General features: G+C 43.1%; 1 long non-coding RNA gene across 2 annotated transcripts in view; it reads right to left on the bottom strand.

Annotated features, from left to right (window-relative positions):
• Positions 1-8,762: 8,762 nt before the first annotated feature.
• Positions 8,763-18,731, bottom strand: part of LOC120369786 — a 31,845-nt gene continuing 21,876 nt past the window's right edge. The window contains exon 4 of one of the 2 annotated variants that reach the window (XR_005583413.1): positions 8,763-9,807. This is a non-coding gene — a long non-coding RNA (uncharacterized LOC120369786). The remainder of the gene's footprint in view (positions 9,808-18,731) is intronic. The other variant, XR_005583415.1, reaches the window with a different exon arrangement.

Below are 18,731 nucleotides of genomic sequence, written 5' to 3'. Positions count from 1 at the left end.
TATATGAGCCTCATTAGAAGCAGATCTTCTATTTTGTTTCCTTTTAGAGAGTTCAGATTCATGAACTATCACCCGCATCTCTAAGGGTGTTAGAATTCTTAAGACATAAATATAAACATTCAAGAGATTTGGACTGTAGATTGAGAAAATAACTTTGCAGTACCCTGTCTGCCATCACTGTTTCAGTACTATTTGTGTGTGTGCGCAACAGGGACACTCACCTCTTGAGTGACTCCTATCAGTCAGGTAGAATCATAGAATAGCATGGCTTGAAGGGATCTCAGGAGGTTATCTAGTCCAACCTGCTGCTCAAAGCAGGACCAATCCCCAGACAGATTTTTGCCCCAAATCTGTAAATGGCCCCCTCAAGGATTGAACTTACAACCTTAGGTTTGGCAAACCAAGGCTCAAACCACTGAGCTATTCCTCCTACCCACCAGGCTGCTACAATCTTTTTTCTGCTCTAGCATCCCCTGTAGATTGCCAACCTTGCTAGACAGGTCTTTAGTAGCACAACCCTCTGGTCAAGTCACATTGTCAAATGGAGGAAACTCTTCTGTGGTAGCAAAAGTTCAAACAACGATATACCCTCTCCAGTGTCTTCCTCCCTACTCTGAGACTTTTAAATCCTGCCCTTCACTCAGGCTTGTAAGTGAGCCTGTCCCCTTCTCAGTGCTTAGACCACTTTCCCAACAGGCTCAGGTTCCTCCACCAGCTACCTGCCCATCACTCTAGGCTCCAACCTAGGGACACTGCAAACAGCAGCCACATACCCGTGATGAGCTCATAGGCCCAGGGAATAGCACCTTTCTCCTCCATAGCCTCTCTCCTTTTATCCATTATCTCTCATTCCCAGGGCCAGTAAATCAGCCCATTAAGCTCTGCTTACCAGACAGGAGCACCCTTCCTTTCTCCTCTGGACCCAGCCAAGAACTCACCTGCTCAGACCCTGCATCTCTTTTTCAGAACCTGCTAGGCTCTAATTGGTACTTTCGGTGCAAGCTTTCTAGGCAGGCCTGGAAGACTCCCCACCTCCACTGCTCCTTCCACTACTCCTTTTATTTGAACTATTTGTCAACAATACAAAATACATGCAATATATTGTTTAATAGTTATGCACATATGGTATCATTCCCAATAACAGGGCATTCAATGAAAGATTTGCCTTTCACTTCATTGGTTGCAGAAGCAAGCCCATTGTCACAACCGACTTAGAATGGAAATTTATGTTTTCACCAAAAATGTTTTGGAAATAGTTCATTAATGTTGCAGAAATCATATTTCATTTGAGGATCAGTAGTCCCTATTTTTGCTGCACTTCTACAAATTTTCTTCAGAAGTTTGGCTCACTACCTTCTGAATTCTCTTTCTGGATGCTTTAAAGGGTATCATAGCATTTGACAAGTGAGAGTTATGTGGTATGCAGCCTGCAAAGTGTAAATGGTGCACACTGGGTTGCCCTAGAAAGATTATCTACAACAGTCCCTTTAAAAAAGCAATTGCATTCCTTTTTTTTTAATTATTATTATTATTATTGTTAAATAGTTTGAAATTTTTCCAAGTTCAAACTGATTGATATGTATAGTAAGCCTTGCCTTTTAGCAACCTTTTGGGCTGCTTAACTCCTATGAAAACTAAATTATATATGGAAAGAGAAGCAAGGTCATAGCAAAATAGAGTAGACTAACTCTTGCAGATAACACTTTGTCCTTGCATTGAAATATTAATGAGGAAGTCTTCAGGAAAATATATTCATGTGCTACTTTTGCACTTTTACAAACTTTGACAGTTGTCTTTAACAACTCTCTTTCTCTCATATATAATGTGCGTGAGCATATACAGTAACTCCTCACTTCTCACTTAAGTCATCCCGGTTAAAGTTGTTTTGTTATTAAGCCACTGTTCTATTACAGAACATGCTCGTTTAAAGTTGTGCAATGTTCCAACGCCCTCTGCCACCACCCCCAGCACCTGCTGGAGGGCCCTGGAGATCAACACCTCCCCCCTCCCTCTCCATGCCTCCTGCCTGCTGCAATCAGCTGTTTCATGGAGTGTAGAGAGGCTGGGAGGAAAGGTGGGGGAGGAGTGAGGACATGCCGTGCTCAGGGGTGGAACGAGGCGGAGTGGGACCTTGGGAGAAGAGATGGGGTGAGCATGGGGTCTGGGGCAGAGCCGGGGGTCAAGCACCCCCAGCAGTTTGAAAAGTCAGCGCCTGTGTCCCCAGAAAACTATGGCTGTCTCCAGCTGTGAAGGGAACTAGAGCCCCAGTGCCTCTGAGTTGTGTGTCCCAAGCATACCATGCAACCTGGCACTTTGGTTCCCATAGGAGACAACTGGTCTTCTCAGCGGGGTGGGGGCAGAGGCATTCAGTGACTAACTGGATCAGGCATTTGTGTGATCTGCTGCTCAGAGGCTAGCAGACACATCCTCATCAGGTGCTGGAAAAGGATGCAGCACAGTGTCACTTCCTTTGTGCTGCTGCTTGCCTGCTCTGCCTGGCTCCCATGTTGAGCCCAAGCCTTCAGAGCTTGCACAGGGAGGATTCTGAAGGCCTATAAGTGGGGGTGTTAGCCCACACCCTCACCAGAGTTCTGGGGCCAGAGGATATTCACTTACCTAGTCACAGCTGTGAGTCAAACCTCATACGTCTCTTGTCTGGCAAAAAAAATTCCCTGGAACCTAACATCCCCTATTGGTATTAATTCCTATGGGGAAATTGGATTCACTTAACATCGTTTTGCTTAAAGTCTCATTTTTTTCAGGAGAATAACTACAATGTTAAGTGAGGAGTTATTGTATGTATTTAGTGACAAAGAGTCCTGTGGCACCTTATAGACTAACAGACGTATTAGAGCATAAGCTTTCATGGGTGAATACCCACTTTTTCAGATGCATGTGGTGGAAATTTCCAGGGGCAGATATAAATATGCAGGCAAGAATCAGTCTAGAGATAACAAGGTCAGTACAGTCAGGGAGGATGAGGCCCTCTTCTAGCAGTTGAGGTATGAACACCAATGGAGGAGAAACTGCTTTTGTAGTTGGCTAGCCGTTCACAGTCTTTGTTTAATCCTGAGCTGATGTCGTCAAATTTGCAAATGAACTCAAGTTCAGCAGTTTCTCTTTGGAGTCTGGTCCTGAAGTTTTTTTGCTGCAGGATGGCTACCTTTAAATCTGCTATTGTGTATCTAAGGAGGTTGAAGTGTTCTCCTACGGGTTTTTGTATATTGCCATTCCTAATATCCAATTTGTGTCCATTTATCCTTTTACGTAGGGATTGTCCAGTTTGGCTGATGTACAAAGCAAAGGGGCATTGCTGGCACATGATGGCGTATATTACATTGGTGGATGTGCAGGTGAATGAACCGGTGATGATGTGGCTGATCTGGTTATGTCCTGTGTTGGTGTCACTGGTGTAAATATGTAGGCAGAGTTGGCATTGAGGTTTGTTGCATGGATTGGTTCCTGAGCTAGAGTTACTATTGTGCAGTGTGTGGTTGCTGGTGAGAATATGCTTAAGGTTGGTGGGTTGTCTGTGGGCGAGGACTGGCCTGCCTCCCAAGGCCTGTGAAAGTGAGGGATCATTGTCCAGGATGGGTTGTAGATCACTGATGATGCGTTGGAGGGGTTTTAGCTGAGGACTGTAGGTGATGGCCAGTGGAGTTCTGTTGGTTTCTTTCTTGGGCTTGTCTTGCAGCAGGAGGCTTCTGTGTACACGTCTGACTCTGTTGATTTGTTAACTTATTTCCTCATGTGGGTATCATAATTTTGAGAATGCTTGGTGAAGATCTTGTAGGTGTTGGTCTCTGTCTGAGGGGTTGGAGCAAATGTGGTTATACCTCAGTGCTTGGCTGTAGATGATGGATTGTGTGGTGTGTCCAGGATGGAAGCTGGAGGCATGAAGGTAGGCATAGCGGTCAGTGGATTTTCGGTATAGGGTGGTGTTAACGTGACCGTCACTTATTTGTACCGTGGTGTCTAGGAAGTGGACCTCCCATGTAGATTGGTCCAGGCTGAGGTTGATAGTGAAGTGGAAGCTGGTGAAATTGTGGTGGAATTCTTCCAGAGTCTCCTTCCCATGGGTCTGGATGATGTCATCAATGTAGCACAGGACTCTCTGTTGCTTTTTACAGATCCAGGCTAACATGGCTACCCCTCTGATATATGTATCTATAGTATTATAAAACCATTACTATTCTGAATTTATTCTACATTTTATCTGAGGATTTGAAAGCACTCAAAAAGTTTAAGAATTATCCCCATTTTACAGATGGCGATACAGCCTGGGGAGATCTTAGGTGATATCAGACTTAGTGTGTCCACAGCGAAACTGAGATAGGATTAAATACCACATCTCTTGATTCTCAGTCTTGTGCTTGACCCATCAGAGCAATCTGGTTGCCTGTATTTTAAGTGGGAGTTGGTAATGCCATCTATAGTTGGCCTAATACCTCCCACTTTAAGATCCTGGTTTCAATTCCTTGCAATTTTGCCAAAATTTCCATGTCAGGTATCTGCCAAAGGCTGAATTATTTGGAATCTTTCAGAACACAAATAAAAATCCACATCCCTGAGTGGCATAGTTAAGGTAACCTAAATCTCCACCTAGACAGTGCATAATCAAGGGAAGAATTCTTTCATTGATCTGGCAGATTACCTACACTGCTGGGAGACTCCCTTCTGTCAGCATAGGTAGTGCTTTAGCGGTGCAGCTGAATCACTGTAGCATTTTGGGTGTAGAGAAGTTAGTCCCCAATCTGGAAAAATGGGGATATCACCGCATTTCATGGGGGCATTATGAAAATAATTCAGGTTCGTGAAGCACTCGGATGCTAGAACAATGAGAACCATAGGAGAGTCCAAGTCCTGGTTTACACTGGGGAAGGGGGCGGACATCGACCTAAAATATGCAACTTCAGCTATGAGAATAGCGTAGCTGAAGTAGACATATCTTAGCTCGACTTGATTGACTTACTTCGCGTCCTCAGGGCACGGGTTCGACGGCTGCCGCTCCCCTGTTGACTCCGCTTCCGCCTCTCGCCCTGGTGGAGTTCTGGAGTCAATGGGGAGTGCATTCAGGGATCAATGGATCACATCTAAACAAGATGCGATACATCGATCCGATAGATTGATCACTACCGGCCAATCCAGCAGGTAGTGTAGACATACCCTAAGGAAGAGTTTAATTCTGTATTTAGTGCAGGATTTGGATGGATGATGTGCAATAAATAAGGCATGGGATCACAATTTGAAGGATAAGGATTAATTGAGTGCTGTCTATCTTATTCACAGAGGTCATGAGGCCTGTGGAAAAAGTAATGTGTGTTCATGTAACCGAAGGCTGTATCGATATGCAAGAGGCTAAGTGAAGATTGTACAGCAGTGATGGGCAAACTTTTTGCCTGAGGGCCATATCTGGATGGGAAAATTGCATGCAGGGCCATGAATGTAGGGCAGGAGTTGGGGTGTGGGAGGGAGTGCAGGATGTGGCTCAGGAGGGGTGCATGGTGTGGCAGGGGGCTCAGGGCAGGGGGCTGGGGTGCAGGGGGGGATGCAGCAGGGGGTTGAGGTGTGGGGTGCAGAAGAGTTTTGAGGTGTAGGCTCTGGCCTGGTGCCGCTTACCTTGAGTGGCTCTGGGGTGGCAGTGGCACACAGCGAGGCTAAGGCAGGCTCCCTGCTTGCCTTGGCCCCGTACCACTCCCAGAAGCAGCTGGCACCACATCCCTGCGGCCCCTGGGGAGGGGCCAGAGGGCTCTGTGCACTGCCCTCACCTGCGGGTACCTCCCCCGAATCTCCCATTGGCCTGGAACAGGGAGCTGTGGCCAATGGGCGCTGTGGGGGGCATTGTTTGCAGGCAAGGGCAGCACAGAGCCCTCTGCCCTCCCCTCCCCCAGAGGCCACAGGGACGTGATGCCTGTCAGCCACTTCCGGGAGCAGTGCAGGGCCCATAGCACCCTGGGAATGGCAATCCCACGGGCTGGATCCAAAGCCTTGATGGGCTGTATCTCGCCTGAAGGCCTTAGTTTGCCCACGCCTGTTGTACAGCCTACCCTAATTGGTGGTATTTCTTAATGTGTGCTTGACTTGGCAACTTCAGTATTCTTTGAATATATATATATATATATATATATATATATATATATACACACACACACACACACACACACACACACACTATTCAGTTAAAACTTAATATACCATGCAATTTTTAATTAAATACATACATAATCTGGTTGTCTAATAGCACACACAGTTCAAGTTTTCCTGGCTGTCCATGGAGCATTTTAAGCAGAAATATATACATGAGAATTAGTCTAAAGATGAGATAATTGATGTAGCTGTACCTCTATGCATTAAGATTCTGGGGATAAAGGAAAGGCCACAAAATACTTTTCCTTAAGCATCAGTGGGTTGTGCTACAGATTTATTAAGAAGCAAAAAAAGCGTTCAAAACAAAGGATTCATTGCAATGCAATTAAAATTGATATTATACCAATTTAAGTTTTGAAAAGCAATCCCACATACAAATGAATCTTCAGCCCTCAAAGCTATGATGCATGAATAGTGTGTGTATGCTTACAGAAAAGAATGTATTTTACTGCAGTTTCTAGTAGAATGTACAGGATACAAACAGTAGTAAATAGGCAACAACTTCTCTGTTGAATGTGGTTAAATTGCATAGACCCAATGGTACTATCTCAGTAACGTCAAAAAAGTGTGCAGACAACAAAATCCACATTTAGCTAATTTTTAGTTTAAAATTGCATGTGAATCAGATTTGTGAACTGGATTAACATGTCCTCACATAGCCATGAACAAAAATTATACCTTTAGAGAAAAAAACCCAACAGCTTGGTCTATATAGATGAAATCCAGTGGGGAAATTTAGAGTACTGCTATTTATTTAACAACAAACTGGAAATGTTTTCTTTCTGGATTAGATTTTCAGAAAACACTCAGCATTGGAGTACCTCTTCTCCCATTGAAATTAATGGGAGACTTCAGTGGGACCATGTGATGTTATTGATCTAAACTGGGACCATATAGAACATGGTTTGCAACCAAGGTCCTGTAGTGGCACCAAATCTTACATAAAGGGGGTCATATAAGGTATCTAAAACCAGATTATGGGTTGCTGGTTATGATTATGCTGTCTTTATGTCTATCATTTTGTAGTTGAAGTTATGAGTATTGGATCTATACTGTCTATATTTCAAGTTTGTGTTGTGTTTCTAGGAAACATCCCAGACAAGTTGGTGTTAGCTCTGCCTAGCCTGCTTGATGGCCCATTAAGGACCATCAGCTACACAATTGACCCATTGAGAGGAGGCAGATATGCCTTGTAACTCAGCAGGGTGTGCAGGAACTTGCCCATGTGACTGCAAACTCCATTTTGCTGTAATTTTCCACAGTAGGAACAAAGAGGTTCTTACACCTGGAAAAGCCTATACAAGGCTAATGCCTCATCTCCATCTTATCTTCAATCCTGCTTCTTACCTCTGGAGGGACTTCGCTACAAACTGAAGCTCTACACAAAGGACTGATGACCCATCCCAGCGGGGGATGTTCTCCAGAGACTTGATTTAAACCTGCAGTTTACTCCATCATTGCTACAAGCCTGAACTAAGAACTTTGCCATTACTGTATGTAATTGATTCCATTTAACCAATTCTAGCTTTCATCTCTACCTTTTTCCCTTTATGAATAAACCTTTAGATTCTAAAGGATTAGCAACAGCGTGATTTGTGGGTAAGATCTGATATGTATATTGACCTAGGTCTGGGGCTTGATTCTTTGGGATTGAGAGAACCGTTTTCTTTTATTGGGCATTGGTTTTCATAACCATTCATCCCCAGGATGAGTGACGCTGGTGGTGATACTGGGAGACTGGAGTGTCTAAGGAAATTGCTTGTGTGACTTGTGGTTAGCCAGTGGGGTAAAACCAAAATCCTTTTTGTCTGGCTGGTTTGGTTTGCCTTAGAGGTGGAAAAACCCCAGCCTAGGGCTGTAACTGCCCTGTTTAAGCAATTGGTCCTGAATTGGCACTCTCAGTTGGGTCCCACCAGAACTGCATCGTCACAGACCAGAGTTAAGCCAACACTCCACTTTTTGTTTTGTTAGAGATAGGCACAAAACCCAGGATCCAAATACCCCTGAATTTCAGATCCAAACCTGGCAGGTAGATATCATTAATAGACATCCTTTAGACTGAACTTCGTGAGACAAAAGACTTCAAGCCACAATGTTATTGGCATCAAAAACTGTCAACACAGACTCCTTTGTTTAGGACTAGATTGGGTCACATTCACAGTCCATCAGAATGGGTTGGAGCAGAGCTGTAATGCTCAAGAGGGAGCAGGGCCGGCTCTAGACCCCAGCGCGCCAAGTGCGCGCTGGGCGGCATTTTCCTGGCAGGGCGGCAGGTGGGTCCGGCGGACCTTCCGCAGTCATGCCTGCGGGAGGTCCATGGGAGCCGCCAGACCAGCGGACCTCCCGCAGGCATGACTGCGGAGGGTGCGCTGGTCCCGCGGCTCGGGTGGACCTCCCGCAGGCATGACTGCGGAGGGTGCGCTGGTCCCGCGGCTCGGGTGGACCTCCCGCAGGCATGACTGCGGACGGTTCCCTGGTCCCGCGGCTCGGGTGGACCTCCCGCAGGCATGCCTGTGCAAGCTCCACCGGAGCCGTGGGACCAGCGGACCCTCCGCAGGCACGACCCCCGAAGCCACGGGACCGGCGCCTGGCAGCGCGCCCTCTGCGGCATGCCGCCCTGCTTGGGGCGGTCGGCTTACTAGAGTCGCCCCTGAGAGGGAGCACCAGGAAACATTTCTTTCCCCCAGTTTTTGGCTGCTTTCAGAGCACTCAAGGAACGTGCAGTATGTTCTCCATTATGCATCTAGCTCATTTGGTAATTTAGCAGTGTCTGTGCTTAGGAGATCAGGTTCTGCAATTGTGGCTGCCTCTGTCTGAAGGATGGGAAATGGAATGCACAAGTCTTGGTGAACCATCTTCTCTATTACATGTTTGGCCAATGCTTGGGTACAATCTGAGACATTTGGTCTTTACATACAGTGACCATGCTGAGCCAGAACCTTGGCTGATGTTAATAATCAATATAGCCCCACTAAAATGAGTGGGAGCTAGGAAAGCTTTCACCAGCAAAAGACCTGGCTCTTTGGCTTTAGATTCATTTTACATTTAGTGGTTTGCAGTGTAGTGCCTGGATTAGAATATAAATGTTTCTGGAATAAAGAAATTTTAAGAGCAAAACAAACCCAACCATAAGCACGTAGGATTGTTACTAAAATGAATGGGAATCATGCATGTGAAGGGCTTGCAGAATCGGGCCCATTGCCTATTATATAGGTACACAAGGAAAAACAGCAAGTCAAGTAGTTTTTCGATAGAACATTTGAAAACAATTACAGAGCAGCATGAATGGCACTAGAAGATAGATCTTTGAAGGGCTAGAAGGGGAAATGCCCAGTAGAAGAGGAAGTAGAAGATAGGGTTGAGGTTGACCATTTTATCTGGCTAGTGGTAATGAAGTTGCTTATCTGACTATGGTAACAGAATAAATCAATAGTGAAGTAAAGACATGCTACAGTGTAGGAATGGGGAGGTCAGGTAACAGAAGTTCATTACTTAGTTGTACTGCCCCATACTGTTGGCAGATGGATTGAGTGCCATTCCTCAGCAGAGAGTTCCTTTTCTGATGTCTCAGTGACAAAGGTCAGCAGTAGTGCCACTGGTGCTATGAATCCATCATTAACTGATTGATTTACATCTGCTGAAGCACAGTGGAATCATTCTCTGCAAAATATAGACAGACAATGTCAATGTCAGGTCACTCAAAGGTCTTCTGTTAACTATTCTTTTTGAAGATGGCAAAGTTCATGGAGGATAGGTCCGTCAATATCTATTAACCAGGATGGTCAGGGATGCAGTACCAAGCTCTGAGGGTTCCTAGCCTCTGTTTGACAGAAGCTGGGAGTGGACAACAGGGGATGGACTTAGACAGCAGGATCAACTGTCCTCAAATACTCCTTGTTTTAGAAACATATCTTGTAATAAGGCTTGTCACAGCCTTTGATCCAAACAGCTCCACAGAGCAAAGCTTTTGTTTTTCCTGTGTTCCATTTATCCCCTCTTATTGTCCTCATTTGTAAGCAGGCAGGCTGAACACAGGGTGCATCACTCTGTTGCTCATCCCCACCTTATCTTCATTTTTCTCTTTCCTTTCTTGTTCCCTTTCTTTTGATTCAAAGAGAACTGCTTCTGGCTTACATTGACCCAGGAACTCTGCTACGAGGATAAACTTCAACATGGCAGACAGACTATTTGCACAACAAGCTCCACCCACAAGATGATTTAAGGCAAGGTGCGGGTAGAGGGGTGGGTGTGTGTGTGTGTGTGTGTGTGTGTGTGTGTGTGGAATGCTAGCCCTGACGGAAGTCAGTCTGAGGGTTTGTGGAAGAGAGAAGCAAGAGCTATGAATCCATCTTCATTAGGCTGCTCAAAGCCTTTTGGGGACAGTGGAATTTTACATATCTAGGTCTAATATACTGACATTTTGTCTTGTTTATTATACTGTATTTATTCACTCACTTGCATTCTACAACTATAGTAAAACTCACATGTAAGAACTATATGTTGTAATCATAATCTAGATACCAGCCTATTATTTACTATCCCTCCACTCATCATATGACATTGGGGCAGACATGAACTCAGTGAGTAACTGGATTAGTATTGCTTGTTTGATTATTCACTACTGTTTTAACACAAAAATTACTGTGGCTGCTAAACATGTTTTGCTTCAAGGACTAGGCCTGTATCTTGGGTACTATAAACCTGTACAAAGTGAGTGGGTACAATGCTGTCATTCAGAGTTGGTGTTTTGCACTCACTTTCCACACAGGTAAATGACCACATTAACTGCAGGGGGAATGGAGAATTAGAATGAATGATGTCCTAAGCAGCTACATTATCAGTCACCCATCAACTGTAAAATGTGAAATCTCACAAGAAAGAATGGAATAATGTGAGTGTCATTTAAAAAGTCAGCATTTAACAACCATTAGCACACTGGTAAGTGAAAGCACACATTTTCTTTCCAAAGCACAAAGGGAAACAATTTGGACATCTGTTACCATTGTTTCAAGATTTCCCCAGGGTTATTATTCTTAAAAAAAAAGTGTACTTTGCAGTTCTCAATACCCAAATCCTTTAGACTCCCCTCACTTTAGCACATGAGGAAACAAGATGACATGACTTGACCTAAATATGGCCAGCCCTTTCCCCAAAGGTGGCCAGCTCATTAGAGCTGCAATCATATGTCACAGAGGCAGTCAATCGGAGAAGCTATTCTTCTGAACTTGGGAACTGAGTGCCCTTAGGGTAAGTCAGGCCAGCTGATTAGCCAAACCTCCAATATATAAAACCAAGGGAATGGGCTGACTCTTTTGCATAACTGATATTTGCATGTGATATACTTTAGACTTATATTGTATAAATATTTTAAGCAGAGAATGGTCTGAGCTGCAACATTTAGACAAGGATCCATGTTAAAATGCCTTAACCCATTGCAAAGTGTGAAGGCATTCAGACCTGATTTCTTTGATCAGCTTCATCTTTATTTCTTAATAGTCTAAAGGCTGACCTATAAACAGTTGCTGACACATATTTAGGACAGCAGTATACTATTTCTAAGACTCTCTTTTAGCTGTAGATTTACAATTGCAACGTGGCCTCATGTCTGACTAAGGGCAGTCCTTGTCGTGTTTGCACATAATACTGTAGAGCCTTAGGCTGAGCGGGATGGGAAAAGGAATTATTGTGAATGCAAAGAGCCATATTACTCCTCCTTCATATAACCTTAAGTTCTTATGACAATGCCCAAAAGTTTGAGATTACAATATATGTTGGAAAAGTTAAACATGGTAATTATAAATGTGCCAGGATCTGGACATGTGCCCAGTAAAAATAGCATACAAATATCTTGAGAGACTATGGTGCTAAAAATGCAGAGTGTGTGAAAATAATTTCCATCATCTGGAAGTGCTGGTGGGGAAGAATGCCTCTGCCATAAGCATGGTAAGGAGACATGAAGTCAAGTCTGAACTAATTAGAACGTCTTCTTCCCTCAGGACATAGAGAAGATTCTTGAGATCCTAATGAAAATTTAAAAAGGCCAAATGCTTCAGCAATAAGAAAAAACACACTAACAAATTGGTTTGAAGTCATGTCACATCAATGTAGGGAATTGCATCCATTCTGTTGAAGGAAATGAGGTCATGCTTTCCAGTTAAAATTCATGTATAATAGGGTAAAACCTTCAGCTCTGAAAACATGGATCCCTGCCACTTGAGCAAAAGGACAGTCATGATCAGCTGTCAGGATTAAGGTTATAGGCTCTTTCTGGGGCATCCACTAGCAGCTGAGATGATCACACACACTTGAGCAGGTCCGAGATTCTATCTGTATGCATCCATTGCCTCTGCCAAACTACCCCGTAAGTTACTATGGTCAGAAGACTGACCAGTTTGAAAAAGGGAGGCATGGCTAAAGGTCAACATTTTACATATGCTATTTTCTAACCAGATGATAGTGTTCTTTATCTACTATAAATAGCAGCTCCCAGGACCCCATCCCCTGCATCAGGAAAGGGTCCCTATTGTGCTACCACACACTTATACAAGTGACCAACATCTGAGTTCTTTTGTGCACAGCTGAAGTAGATGCACTCTGTTTTGGAGAACTTACAGTTTAAACACCTGTCTGCATGGTATTAAATTCCATTATTCTGCCTCCTACTTAATCATTTTAGTTAAGTCTTTTAGTTTATCATCAGTAAAATGGGTAAACCGAGACCCTGCATTCATCTGTATAAATAACTGCAGTTTTAATACTTTTTTCCCCCAAATCTCAGGACATTTTTTTAACCTTAATTTAGGCTTTGGGCACCATGTGAGGCAGAAACAATGAACACTAGGAATTTTAAAACTAATACTAGATGTGATATACAGTAGTTTTCATGTGCCTTAATATCCTCATTCATGTGTACAATGACAATTGGAAAACCCTATAGATAATCAAGATCCATTTCCTTCTACAGTGTAGAAAGAAAATAAAATAGAAACTATTAATTACTTTTAAGATACTTTGGAGCTGTTGAGACACACCAATTGATTTGAGGGAAGGGGGGGAGAAGGAGGGAAGTATATAGAGTTGAGATGGGTTTTTTTTAAAATAGATCAGACCCTCAGTAGAAATTTAAATATATTTTTTATTTATAGCAAAATGTCATGTGTACATTCACAACCAGAAAAAAGCCTGAATTCCAATTTGTTTGGTTAATTTTTATCTTGACATGAACAAACACTCAACTGCCTCTGAATAAGTATTTCTAGTTATGGCAGTATGGCAATTTTGTTTTTAGAAGCAAAAATTGCAGCATATCTGTATTTAGATAGATAAGGGAAACAAATATTATTGAACCATCAGAAGTGTATTCTTAAAAGCATCCTTTTAATTGGTTTTAGTATTCAACTTTTTGGGGGCATTTTGAATATTACTGAAGGAAAATAATTGAAATTTTCTTAAGCTGTGTTTGATTTGCATGTTTTTATTCTCCCCTCCCCCAAAAAAGTAATTTTTAAGGCAAGTGTTCGTTGGCACCCGATAATGAATTTTATTTATTCCTCATATCTTTCAATTTTAATACATGAATGGCTCATCAGGTGGCAGAAAGATAAGGTTGATGTCAGTGATTATTCTCCTACATATTCAAAAAACTATAGAAGAGTTAACACATTTGAGATTGAAAATAAGAAAGCTGGTGGGTTTTCAATTACTAGAGTTTTTATTGAAAGATTTTCATCTATTGTATTTACTGCAAGAGCTTTCTTTCCGCTTATTCTTATACCCCCAAATTGTTCATTTAGTAGGAGCTAGAGACCTCAGCTGAGACTGGCATCCTATTGCTTTATGTGCATACATTTAGTAAGAAAAGAGTCTGTGCTCCAAAAAGCTCAGTGTAAATAGAGGAGAATATCAAACCATTTGAGTCAAGTATTCCATATCCAGACAAAATGCACAAAAAAGAGAAGGATCTAATTCCATTATTACACTGCATTGCCTGTGACATTAAATCATGTCTAGTAATGGGGAATTCCTGTTATGCTCTCTCATAGATCATTGTTTAAACACTGACAACTAAAAATACTAATAAGTAGTACCTCTTACCTCATACCTCTGCTGTATGGGTGAAATTTTCAACCTGCTTAATGGCCAAACTCTTTTGGGGCCAGAATTTCACCCTATAAGAGTATGTGATGATCTGGTAAATGTCCATATTTTCCCACACCTCACCACATTTTCTTTTAAATTAATATGGTGCATGTCCTTGCATGCATGATTGATTTACCTGCTACAGAGTTACCACAAAATCAAGAGAAACAGAGTAAAACAATGACATGCAAGAAGCCTCCAAGAAACAATGAGGAAGCTGGTTATTGGTGAATATCCTTAACATGGCTCCTGTCAGCTAAGCATGGCTTATTCTTCCAAAGGCTAAGCCAGGATTCAGAGAAGGATATGAAGTGGGCTGTAGCCCATGAAAGCTTATGCACTAATAAATGTTAGTTTAAGGTGCCACAAGTACTCCTGTTCTTTTTGCGGAAAAAAAAAAGATGAGTGACTTCAGGCCTAGAAAAGGGGAAGAGTTGAACGAATGAGTACAGGCTATCAGCAAGAGCTGACAGGATGGCAGGGAGAGGTGCAAAAACTGCACCAGTGCCAGCCTGCTTCTCCCAGCAGAGATGGGGATTAGCTGGGCTGAAGGGAATTTACACATGCTTGCAAGGAAAGCTTGAAGTATTAGGTAAAGGGAAATATGCATTTAGACCTTTATTATTTTATCCTTTGCTCTTTGTAGTATGTACTTTTGAGTGAAGAATAAATAAATGCTATGTTTTGAAGCTGTTTTTAGTTACTTTACTTTCTCATTTCCCACAGGCCCCCAGAGTGAAACTACCAAACCAATCTGAACCAGTCATTTAACTCAGTTGGTGGGGAAGGGAGGGTGCACAGGTGCCCCAGAGTTCAAGCATGTTTCCAGCCAGAGTAAACTGGAGGAAGCCACAGCTGTCTAAGGAGTGTGTCTTGAGAAGGATTGAAGAGGTCCAAAGTGCAGTTACTGTGCAAACTATTATAGCCACATTAAAATAGATGGACAGATAGCTTGTTTTATTTTACAAGCACATTTTCAATAACAGTTCAAAATATTTATATTATGGGTAGTGAACAAGTTAATAACTGTTTCTACTTTGGGTCTTCCATAATCCTTTCATCTAGACTCCTTCCAACTGCAAATTCTAACAGAACTTAAGAATGGCCATTCTGGGTCAGATCAATGGTCCACCTAGCCCAGTTCCTTGACTTACAGAGGCCATTGCCAGATGCTTCAAAGAGAACAAACAGAACAAGGCAATTTATCAAGCGATCCACTCCCTGTCATCCAGTTTCAGCGTCTAGTCAGGGGTTTAAGGACATCCAGAGCATGGGGTAGTGTCCATGACCATCTTGACTAATAGCCATTGATGAACCTATCCTCCAGGAACTTTTTTAAACCCATTTATACTTTTGGCCTTCACACCATCCCTGGCAATCAGTTCCACAGGTTGAATGCATTGTGTCAAGAAGTATTTCCTTATGTTTGTTTTAAACCTGCTGCCTATTGATTTCATTAGGTGATCCCTGGTTGTGTTATGTGAAGGGTGAATAAGGAAGTGTTAGTTATTTTCTCCACACCATTCGTGATCTTAGACTTCTATCATCTCCCCTTAGCCATCTCTTGTCCAAACTAAAAAGACTGGGTCTGATCAATCTCTACTCACATGGAAGCTCAAAGTACACTAAGGTACAATTGTGATTGACACTCCAGTCAGGAAGCTCATATGCTTCATGCAGTAGCATTAACTTGACCATGTTGTGTCATATTATGTAATATTAAGTTACACATGTTAATAGCAAAATAGGAACATAATACTATGTATGTGCTATGTGGGTCAGTTAGCATTAACAGGATACAGTTCTTTTCTGTTCTGGTTATTTAGGATGTTTCACAAGCAAAGAGTGAAGGAAAAAGCATTGATAGCATATTTTGGAATTTGCTTAACAGATACCTGTCATACATAACTGAGGAGGAGTTAATGTATTATCTTCCCTCAAAGTTTAAAATTTTCCTGACTCAAGCCTCACAGTCTACATGTGACTGGAACTTGCTCTTAAAGCTATGTTCAGATGCATCCCTGAGTCCACCATCTTCCACTCCCAATTCATTTGTCTCACATTCCTTTGGCCAACTGACTTAAATGCTATCTATAACTCATCCTCCCCCATATCCAGAATAGAAGAGAATTACTTTGAACTTATTGGGGGAGGTGGCCTGCAGGTTAACCTGATATCATAAAATTACTCCATTTTCACCCAACTTATATCTAGCTCAGAACAGAATATCTAATAGGTTTTACTGCAAAACTACTAAGAGTTTAGAGGGCAAGAACATCACAGAATCTTTAATCTACTGTAGATACATGCACTCATGCCTCACTACTGCACATCTTTTGGTCCTAGTACATTTGCCCCAATGCAGACATCTACTTGCACCTGCAATGCTTTACTTCTTGATTTAAGCTCTATATCATCAGCCTGGATGAAGATTATCACAAGAGAGGATGGTAAGACATGGATTAAAAAAAAGTCATGTGGGCTCATTGAGACAGATGATGTCCTTGCTCCATACTATCAAAGCTAAGGAGGTGAAGATTAATATCCATCTGTGTATAGCAGGAAAAACCCCACCCATCAGCTTCAGTAAGTTTTAGATTAGACCGTAGGAAATGCAACCTGGACTGTTTCTCTCATTCTTGAGACGTGCTACAAGATACCATAAAACTTCAGAATGATCATGGTTTATTTTAGGCCCTAATTTGGAACCCATCCCCATATTGTTCTACATTTTTTCCTCCATTTCCTTCAATTTTGTTTCTTAGACTTCAAAAGGTTTCAGATGAGTACAATAACCTGTACTCTGACAAATGTTGTCATTTTATTTATTTTTATGCTAAATAATGACAAATATTTTAGGCCAACTTGAAATTTCAACTGTTTCCTGTAGTAAAACATGCTGTGCTGGCAAACCACACACATGTTTATTACATTTACTCCTGGCTTAAGGTAAAGCAATGCTCAGGTTATTGATTAAGCACAGACTAGGCAATAGCGCACGTAGCCCCTCCAATAGCTCACGTAGTCCCTTCACCATTCATGATATATTGCACAAGGGGAGATGGCTATGGGTGAACCAATCAATATGTTACAAGTAACTATGATCTCATGCTCTTTGATCTAATTACTAATAAAAACCCAGCTCAAGAGAGCTCGGGACGCCTGCTTAAGAAACCTCTTGACTCCGCATCTCCTTAATCCCAACATCTGGTGACCCCGACGTGATTCACCGGATCCCGAGGACCCCTGCTCATCCAACTGGAATAGTCTAGGTGCACCCGCTGGAAACAGCCACTCGTGAGTATGGGGGGTGATTTATCAGTGCCACAAAAGGCTCATGCTAAGGAATTATTTAAGCTCATTGAGGGGAACGGTTGCCCAGCGGTTACGCTGCGGCATGTAGAGGATTTTGTTAAGGAAATAGAATGTCAATGCCCCTGGTATCCCGAAGAGGGGTCCCTGCAGCAAGAAGATTGGCAAAAGATAGGAACACAGCTCTTTGAGAAACCGAGAGCAGCAGTACAGCACCTGCTCATGTGGCAGCGCTGTACTGAGGCAGTGGGAAAACTGGGACCACAGGCGTCTCTCACTGCCGCCCCGCTTCTCGCGCTGACGACACCGCCGCCGTACCCGTGGGTGCTACCACCAGCGCCTGCGGTGTCGGATACGGGGCAGTGGCCCTTGGATCCCTCCGTTGATAAAGGAACTGATCAGCCTTGTTTCCGGGGGAATCGTGGGGGCTGCGTCCGGGCGGCGGTTGCGTTGGCGCGTGAGACGGGGGAATTGAGTTTGGAGGAAGAACATCAGTGGGAGGGGGGAGTTGCCCATGTTAATGCCTATAACGGCAGGAGTCGATGCACAGGGCAATGCCGCCAGACAGTGGACGGCGCTACCGTATACAGTACTGAGGGAGGTGAGAAAAGCTATCACGGAGACAGGCATCAGGTCTAATTTCGTGGCAGGCATCTTAGAAGGAATTGGAAATGGCTACACGATGGCTCCACAAGATTGGAAAGACTTATTTCGTATGGTGCTGACCCCCGCCCAGTATATGGTGTGGGACAGTGAGTTCAGGTTAGCTGCTGTAGAATACTCAACCCCAGCTGCCACGCCTGACCAGATTTATGGAGCAGGCCAATTTAGCACTATAGAGGGACAGTTGGAGTTAGACCCAGACACATATTCATACTAAACTTAGTGTTATGAGAGCTTTCAGAAGTGTTCCCGTAAGTGGGAAACCGACTAGGTCTTTCACAGCCACCCGGCAGCAGCCTACAGAGCCGTATCCGCAGTTCATAGATAGGCTCAAGGAAGCAGTACAGCGGCAGGTCGATAACGAGGAGGCACAGACAGAGCTTTTACGGCGACTGGCCTATGAGCAAGCTAATGCTGATTGCAAGAAGGTACTGCAATCTATAATACATCGCCCCTCGTACACTTTAGCG

This window comes from Mauremys reevesii, linkage group 8, assembly GCF_016161935.1.
Source record: "Mauremys reevesii isolate NIE-2019 linkage group 8, ASM1616193v1, whole genome shotgun sequence".
In the NCBI taxonomy this organism is placed as follows: Eukaryota; Metazoa; Chordata; order Testudines; family Geoemydidae; genus Mauremys; species Mauremys reevesii.
The sequence above is the reverse complement of the archived record's forward strand: the minus strand, read 5'-3'. Positions and strand labels throughout refer to the sequence as shown.